The sequence below is a fragment of the Octodon degus genome, unplaced genomic scaffold (assembly GCF_000260255.1).
Source record: "Octodon degus isolate 3935 unplaced genomic scaffold, OctDeg1.0 scaffold00040, whole genome shotgun sequence".
NCBI lineage: Eukaryota > Metazoa > Chordata > Mammalia > Rodentia > Octodontidae > Octodon > Octodon degus.
In genome coordinates this window covers 5,811,476-5,820,009 of record NW_004524616.1, presented here as the reverse complement: position 1 = coordinate 5,820,009, position 8,534 = coordinate 5,811,476, and positions in this window count along the sequence as shown.

Here is an 8,534-nt window from a genome sequence, read left to right as displayed (position 1 = left end):
GTTGGGTCTTGTCAAGCCCCTTTTCTGTACCAAATGAGATGATTGTGTTTTTCTCTATTAATGGGATGTGTTACTTTTTCATATGCTGAACCAACTTCACAAACCCACTTGATCATGGCATACAACACTTTCAGTATGTTGATACTAGTATTTTCATACAAGATTTTTTGCCACTATACTCATAATGTCATGAGGGAAATTACTTTATAGTTTGTTTCTGTCTTGTTTAACACAAGGTCTTATTACATGGCCCAGCCTGACCTCAAACTCACTTGCTGTGTACCTTAGTCTGGTCTTGAAGTTGTGGTCCTTCTGCCTCAGCCTCCTAAGTACTGGAACCATTGATGCAAGCCACCACCTCCAGCTCATAGTTTTCTGGTACAGTCTGTCTAGCTTTAGTAACAAAGAAATGTTGTTTTCACAGAATGATTTAAGTTTTCCCACCTCTCCACTTTTTTGTAAGAGTTTGAGGACTGATGCTAATGCTCCCTTTAAGGTTTAATATGAGCCTCTTTCCCTTCCTTCCATTTGTATGCAGATTATCTGTCCCAGGGCAGGTGTGGCACTCACATCCATAATCCCAGCCTTGGATTAAGAATTAATCACAAACTCTAGAAGCAGCCTCATGACTACATGAGACTTTGGGGGGACACCTAGACACAAGCAGACTTCAGGGAACCCAAGTGGTGCACAGCCCCTAAAACTCTCAGGCACTCAAGGTCCTGTTACCACTCCCACCTCACAAGGGGAAGAAAAGGCGCAGAGACACAGGGGCCTGTGTAGGTCACATAGGCAGTAAACCCACATCTGGCACAGACCTGCCTCCATGCCAACTTGGACAAACGTGCTGCTCAGCACATGCTTCCCAAGGGTGAGTGCCCAGGATGGACAAAGGCTGGAGCCTCTCCCTCCTCACAAGAAATGTTCCAAGTGGAGTCTCTCCGAATATCTGGCAGGAGGTCACCCTGCACATGATGCCCAGAGGCTCCTGGGAAAAAGCAAGGAACAGAACAGGTGCACAGGGCAAACCAGCTGGAGGTGCACTTGGAGACTTCAGAGGGTCCCATGGAGGCCAGGGTTGGTGGCATCCTCCATCAAGAGGTGGGGATGACAGTCAGAGGCTGGAGCAGAGTTGCGTCTCCCTCTGTGCTCCATTACGCTATTGCAGTTTGTTCTAGATTCATGGATACAAACTTTAAGACCCAACCCCATCTCGGGGGACGGGGGTCCCCTCAGTGAATTGCCCCTCTGCCTCCAAGGTGTCCTACAGCTAAGCCCCCAAGTCCAGGGCTCCTTCCTAGACTAGGGGCGCGAGGCGACACTCTGAGAGGAATTCAGGCTGTGGAGCCCAAGAAACAAGGTACCCCCTCCACCCTGCCACTCGCCCTGCCAGTTATGTGACCCTGCTGAGGTGCAGAGCCTACTCTGGAGGCGAATGGCAAAATTACCTGCTGTGGAGGTCGTTCCAGGGATTAAGAGACAGAGCTTAAGAAGCAGAGTGCCTGAGTGACACGGATATGACCGAGAAATTCTCTTTCCCATGCTTGCTTAATATAATATGATGATGTTTAGCATAGTGTCGCTTCATGGTGATTAACTACAAGGTGGGTTTCCAATGAGGAGCCTGCTAACGGGCCAGCTCCTGGGGTGGGGGTGCCCCCTGGTGGTCATATCCCCGAGAGTGCCTGCTACGTACCAACCTGACCCATCAGAGAAAGCACAAGACCAAATTCAACTCCCTTTCTTCCCAGTTACTCCTAAATATTTATGTGTACTTCTTCATAACTATAAACATCAGACCTGGTGGTGCACTCCTGTAATCCCAGAACTTGGGAGGCTGAGGCAGGAGGAACACATGGAGTTCAAGGCCAGCCTGAATGAAGTAGCAAGACTCATGTCTCAAAACAAATGAAAAAAAGAAATGCACTTTTATATAACAGCACAATAACCAAAATCAGGAACTCTGTCCTTGAAAAAATACTGTTATCTAATAGGCACATCCCACATTCACACGGTGCCAGGTGTCCCCATGGCACCTTTACTGTTTCCGGTGCTTGGCTCTCTGGGGTCATGCACACGTTTAATATCCTTTACCTTTTGCAACTGTCTCAGTTACTTTTCTCTCACTGTTGAGACAAAACACAGGACATCCAGAATTAAGGAAGGAAAGGTTTATTTAGCTCACAGTTACTGGAGGTTTCAGTCCATACTCGGTTGGCTCCAAGGCAGGGTGGCACACGGCAGAGAGCAGTTAGTTGTTTATGGCAGTGGAAAACAGCAAGGCAAGAACAAAAAGGGGGGAGTAGTGGCAGCTGCGGAGGCCAGCCAGCCTCAGCCCTTCCTTATCTTGCATTCAGGCTATCTGCCCCAGGGCCAGTGTAGCAGTCAAACGCATAATCCCAGCAGCACTCACACCAACAGTCCCAGCATTGGATCATGAATTAATCATAAACTCTAGAAGCCCACCCCAGTGACTCTGGGAGGACACCTAGACACAGACCATAACAACAATCTCGACACTGTTAAGAGTTCAACCTACAGGTTTCATAAAATATCCCTGGAGAAGGATATTCCTGCAGTTTTCTCTTGGCTAGATTCATATTGCATGTTTTTGTCAGCAGTTGTACAGGTGTTAGCCTGGTTCAGGGGGCACATGGTGTCAGTTTGTCTGAGTGCTGCTGAGGCTGATGCTAATTGCCTTCCCTGTGCATTTGGTGAAGCTAAGCCCAAGGTCAGAAAGGGGCAGACTCGCCTCTGTTCACTCGAAGGCCATGTTCCTCAACTCAGGATAAATGTGACCAGGGAGGGGACAGCAGTGTTGGCTGCATGGTATCATCTGGACAGGTCAGGATGCCTAAAGCTCACCTCACTCCCAGCACTGTCTGTTTGTATTAAGACGTTTTATTCTACAAATGATATGCGACACAAGCACATTACCCTGGTTTTAAAAAAAAAATACTTCAGCACTTGGGAGGCTGAGGCAGGAGAACTGCTGTGACTCTGAGACCAGCTTAGGCTGCACAGGGAGTTCAAAAACAGTCCAAATGGGGGGGGTGGGGTGGGAGGTTCAGCCAAGACTAAAATGCCCTTTGAAAACTTCCCGTCCCAGTTCTTTCGCCCTCATCTAGAAGTCACTACTATTGATGGGTCTGGTGTGAGATGCACACTTACATCCCCAAGAAGAATACCATGTAGCATTCTCTTCCATAAATGACCACCAGACAAATCAATCCTGCAAAAAGTTCCCTGGCAGGACCTGGCGATCGAGCTAATAGTTCCAACTACATAACCCTGTCCTAGCATGTGGATCCGGGGGTTACTGACAGCCATCCAGGGTGGCACCAGCATTTTGCCGCTCTGAAACACCACCTTCTGCACATGCTCCCTGCCTTCCTGGGGAATCTGCCTCCCTCTGGAAGCCTGATTCACGCCTAGGCTGATGCCCCGAGTGGACTCTGACTGTAAGGAATGGGCTTTTATTCCCTAAAGCCCCCAGAGTGGTTGGACTTGGGATCGCTGCAAGCTACCAGGCTGGGGTTTTTCAGTGTTTCGAGGAGAGACAAGGCTTTGTGGAGCTGGCAAGGGTCCAGCCCCTCACCCCAGCTGCAACCAGGGCCCCTCTGCCTTCACCTCTGGTTATCTATTAAATGACTTCCCAAAACACCTGTCTTTGAATTCAGTAGGTCCCAATGCAGTCTGACCCCTTAGCAGGCACAGGCGTCCATTCTGCCCCATCAGGGTTTGCTCCTGGTAGTGCAGCCTCCAGCTCCACTCTTGCTGGTGATACCACGTGACTACATGAGGAGGTCTCCACAGGCCCAGCCTTTCCGAGTGTTCATCTGGACCTCTTGGCCCCTCTGCCGGGGGCTGGGAACCAAGACACCTCAGATGTGTCCCCAACACACCATGCTCCACCCCTCAGGAAGTCTCTGCATAGGACAGGCTCTGGATCACATCCACAGTCCGAGTCAGCACTCCCAAGCCTCCCCTGCATCAGAAAGCTTGTTCAGTGCCCACTGCGGGTTGCTGCTCTCAGTTGTCAAGAGTGCATGGGAGGAGGGCATAGGAATGTGCAATTTTAAAGCTTCCCAAGGGCACTGAGAGAACAGGTTAGGCTTTTACACTGGAGACAGTAGGCCAGGGCTTCTGTGCTTGGCCAAGCCTTGTCTCTTCCCAGGAAAACCTTGAGTCTGGCCTCTCAGGGCTAGTCAGATAGCTCAGCAGATTAAAGCACTTGCTTAGGCAGACACAGGAGTTGGGGGTTCAATCCCTGGAGTGCCATGCTGGCCCTGCCTCAGGGCACACAGAGAGATTAAGATTGGGTGTGGTGGCATGTGCCTGTAATCCCAGTGCTTGGGAGGCTGAAAAACAAGAAGGATCACAAGTCTGATCTGTGTAGTGAGATCCTATACTAAATACATTTAAAAAAAAAAAAAAAAAGCTGAGAAGTCTAGAAAGTCACTTTTTTTTTTTTTTTTCGAAGTTCCCTTGGAGAGTCTCAGCATTAATTAGAAGCCATGGGAATCCAATTCAGGGTGCCCCAAAACGGGGCCTTCAACATCCTAGAAAGCTCATCCCACAGCTCCAAGCCATGTCTATGGGAATCGTATGTCTGCACACAGGGCCTGGGCATCTGCATTTCCCCAAAGTGACAGTATCTGCGAAGAAAGCAGGCCTGCTGTCATGTAGATGCCCCACATTCTGGATGTCTGTTTTGGAGTGTCATTCGACCAGTTTCTTTATCCCTGTATTGTCAAAGGTAATTCTGCCTAGAAAGTTCTCCCTCCATACCTCTGAAAGACAGGAGAAACGGAGGATCAAAACATAAAACAGCTTGTCCCTAGTCATGGTTCCATCAGCAGCAGAAATGGCCCAGGCCTGAGTCTTCTTGGTCCTACCTGGTGCCCAGTACTCCCAATCCAACACATGCAGAGACTCTTAGTCACCTGAGGGTCCCCACGTGGCTGCCCTGCTGCAGCCTTCTCAGTGTCTGAAAAGGCTTCGATCTATAATGCAGTAGAACTACCTGGCTTAGCCCACACCACACATGTGCTTTTAGGCAGACTTTAGCCATGTATACAAACACCCCAACCTCCACAGTTCCTTGCAGAAAGTCAGAGACAAGAAGGACCAGTGTACAAACAGAACCCCACTTTATTAGCAGTTAGTTCGAGATTGTACATTAATGGAGGAAGGTTCCCACCTTCAACACAACCCAAAATGGCTGGTTCAAGAGCTCTTGGGGTGAGTGGGCAGCACCCCTTTCCAGCCTTCCCCGCCCACCAGGGAAGGAGCCTCGCTGCTTCCCTGTGCCCCCACCCTCACAGTCAGCCCTCTCCTCTCCCCAGGAAGCCACATGAATTTCATGCACAAGTTACAAAAGGAGCTCTTTTGCTGACAGGAAAAGCCACCTCAGCCCTAGAAAGCCCTCTCCACCCTCGCAACTTCTCTTCAGGGGAGCAGTGGGAGGGGCAGGTATGAACTTCCTAGGACAAGACTCAGCCACAGTCCCCTTCTCACCCCAGCACTGGCACCGCTGCATACAAACCTCATACCTGTCTCTCTGGGCCTCTGAGCCGTGAGGGCACCCAGTCCAGGGCGTGAAAGTGGGTACCCCCATCCTCACTTGCACTAGAGCAGAGCTGCTTCCTGCCGGATGCTTTCAAAATCCTGCTCTAGACTGGGCTGGCAGATTCTACAGGTGGGGAATCTGAGGCCTTGGAAGGAAGACTGTCATGTAGTCACCAAATGTACCCAAGGAGGACAAAAATTCACAGTTCCTGCCTCTGGTGCAGTGCTCTTTTCCCGACACCACAGCTGGGGAAGGCATTTCCCCATGTAGGCCCTTCCTGCCGCAAGCTGGAGGCCCAGCTCCACTCCAGTGCACGCAGACCACAGGCTTCAACAAAGTGGAAACTCCAGGACCACACACAGCGTGAGAGATGGGCAGCAGGTCCTGCACACCCAGGGCTGAAGAGGGCAACCAGGCTCCCCTAAGCCAGGGGCCCCTTCCATCAAACCCATGGCCTAGCTCGGCCAGGCCAGGCCCAGCCTCCCTATGTCCCCTCCTGTGGTGCCCACTATCCTTTCCTCCAGCCTCCCCTGAGCTCCTGCAGCTCCCACCTGGCCCCTCTGCTGGTCTGGCACTTCCTACAAGTGACAGTGGAGGTGCCACTCAGGCAGGAGGTAGCTGCCGAATTGGTGTGAATGGAAAATCGCCCTTTAGGATACAGGGATAAAGGAAATGGTCGGGCGACACCAGGCAAAAGCAGACATCTAGAAAGTGGGATTTCTACACGACAGAAGGCCTGCTGGCCTCACAGACATCAGTATTTGAAAATCAGGTGGGCAGAGAGAAGTTTTTAGTATTTGAAGAGATTGTTTTTAAACATACCACAAAATACAAAGTGTGCACCTTGGTTGACTCTTATTTTAAACCCACATGGGTTATGTGGGGAACAGCAGATGCTGCTCAGTAGTCCCTGTCATCTGTCCTAGCTGTGGCCCACCTCTCAGGGACACAGGCACAAGCATCTAAGGGTAAGTTTCAAGATGTCTGCAATTTACTTTTAAACTAGGTGAGAAAAACACATCCATACAGAGAAAAGTACAAATGGGACAAACATCCTGATAATTTTCAATCTAGCTGCTGGGCAGTGGGCATCTACAACTGAGTATTTGCTAAGATGTCTTTGGAACTGCTTTTCCCACCAACACAGTGGCTGGGGCCACTGATCCCTGCAGGTCCACCGGGAGTTGGCCTTGCCGGGAAGTGGCGGCCTCTCCTCAGCGGGACTTGGAAGCACTGGCTGCTCCAACATGGGCTCAGAAGACGCCCCACTTTAGATCAGACTCATCCTGAGTAACTGAGGCAGCCCCACCTAGGGGCAGAAAAGGGTAGAGGGGACACAGAATGGAGGTGGAGTCACCTACACAATTTAAGCCCTTTTTTCTCTCCTTTTTGGCCAAATACTGACAGAGAATCCATGGACAGGGAAGACTGACCGCACTGCCCTGCGCACTCTAGCTTCCTACGTGAGCCAGGGGTCTACATGATCATTAGCTGAGACCCCCAGGACAGTGGAACCTCATCTCCTCACCCCCATGCTGTGTCCAGGTCAGTGAGAAAAATGTATCAGTGGGAAGGAAGAGAGCAGCACTGACCTCTCTAACCTCTTCAGGTAGCAGGTCTGGTCCTGAGATCCCCAGAAGAGCTGGGCCCATATCTCAACTCTCTCCTTAGCTCTCTTCCCTGCCTGTACCCACCTGAGCCTGGGGAATAGGACTGAGGTGCTGCCAGCTCTCTGAGCTGTGTGTGGGAGCAGGTTCCAGCCCAGAGGGAAGACTTCCGGGTGGGGGCTGAGCCCCCTCACAGCAGACAGTCCCCACTGGCAGGCAGGAAGGGAGGGTCAGAGCTTGCACCAGAGTCCTGCTTCACTCTGGAAGTGGGGCTTTAGCTTGCAGCTGTCCTCATGAGCAACAGAGGACAGAAGTGGCCCTGTCCTCAGGCACTAAGTCCCCACACCCTGCCAGACCACTGGCCAGACCCAGGGGGAACCTGCACTTGCTGTACACTGCAACATGGGACGGCTGCACCAAGTATCCAGCCCAGTGGGGAACATGAGAAGAGGGAAAGAGTGGAGAACGCAAACGGGAGGGCCTCCCAAGGGGGCAAGAACCAAAGAAGCAAATGCACGTCTGGGAATGAGAAGGCTCAAAGGCACCTGGCTGGGAAGAGTGGTTTGTCCCTGTGTCCTGGAATGACCACAGCTGTGACTGAGGGAGGGACAGGAACCTGGCACAGAGTAGGGTCCCCCAGTGGGCTTAGAGGCAGTGTGGTATTGGAAGAAGAGCACTGGACTCAGAATCAGAGGCCCTGAGTTCAACTCTCAGCCCTGCTGACCCCTGCAAGTGACAGACCAAGCAAGCCCTCTCCCCTCCTGGACCTGCTTTGTAGACATCACCCAAAGTGCCAGAGTCTCTGGAACAAGACAGGCTCTCTAGAAAGTAATTCCCAGGTATCTAGTGGAAGCTGAATTGGCAGTTAAGCGGGGCTGGGAGGCACCCCAGGCTTAGACACTTCACATTGTTAAAAGGGAGGAGGAGCAAAACCCAAATAGAAACTTGTCAAGAGGTCCCTGCAAGGGCCTGGACACAGCTCTGTGGGTTCCAGGGGCACCCACACCCAGGGCAGCCCCAACCTAGCACCATGTGAGGGGAGAGAGACAGGCCAGCTGGACCAGCGCTCCCACCCAAGCCCCAGCTACTTCCTTTGGCCCAGATTCCCCCAAGACCACTGGGCCTCATGAAGCCAGACTTCCTGGAGAGCTGGTCTTCCCTATACGTGTCACTGCCTATTTCCCTGGGGTGGCCCCAGTAGTTGTGGCACTTGGGAGAGGGAACAGAGATCTCTCCCTGAATACTCCTATACTGTCTTCACGAGGCCCAAACACAGTAGACACGCATCCTCCTTCCCTCAGAGCTCATTCTCTAGCACTAAGATATGACACCCTTGATACTGGGGCTTACCACCA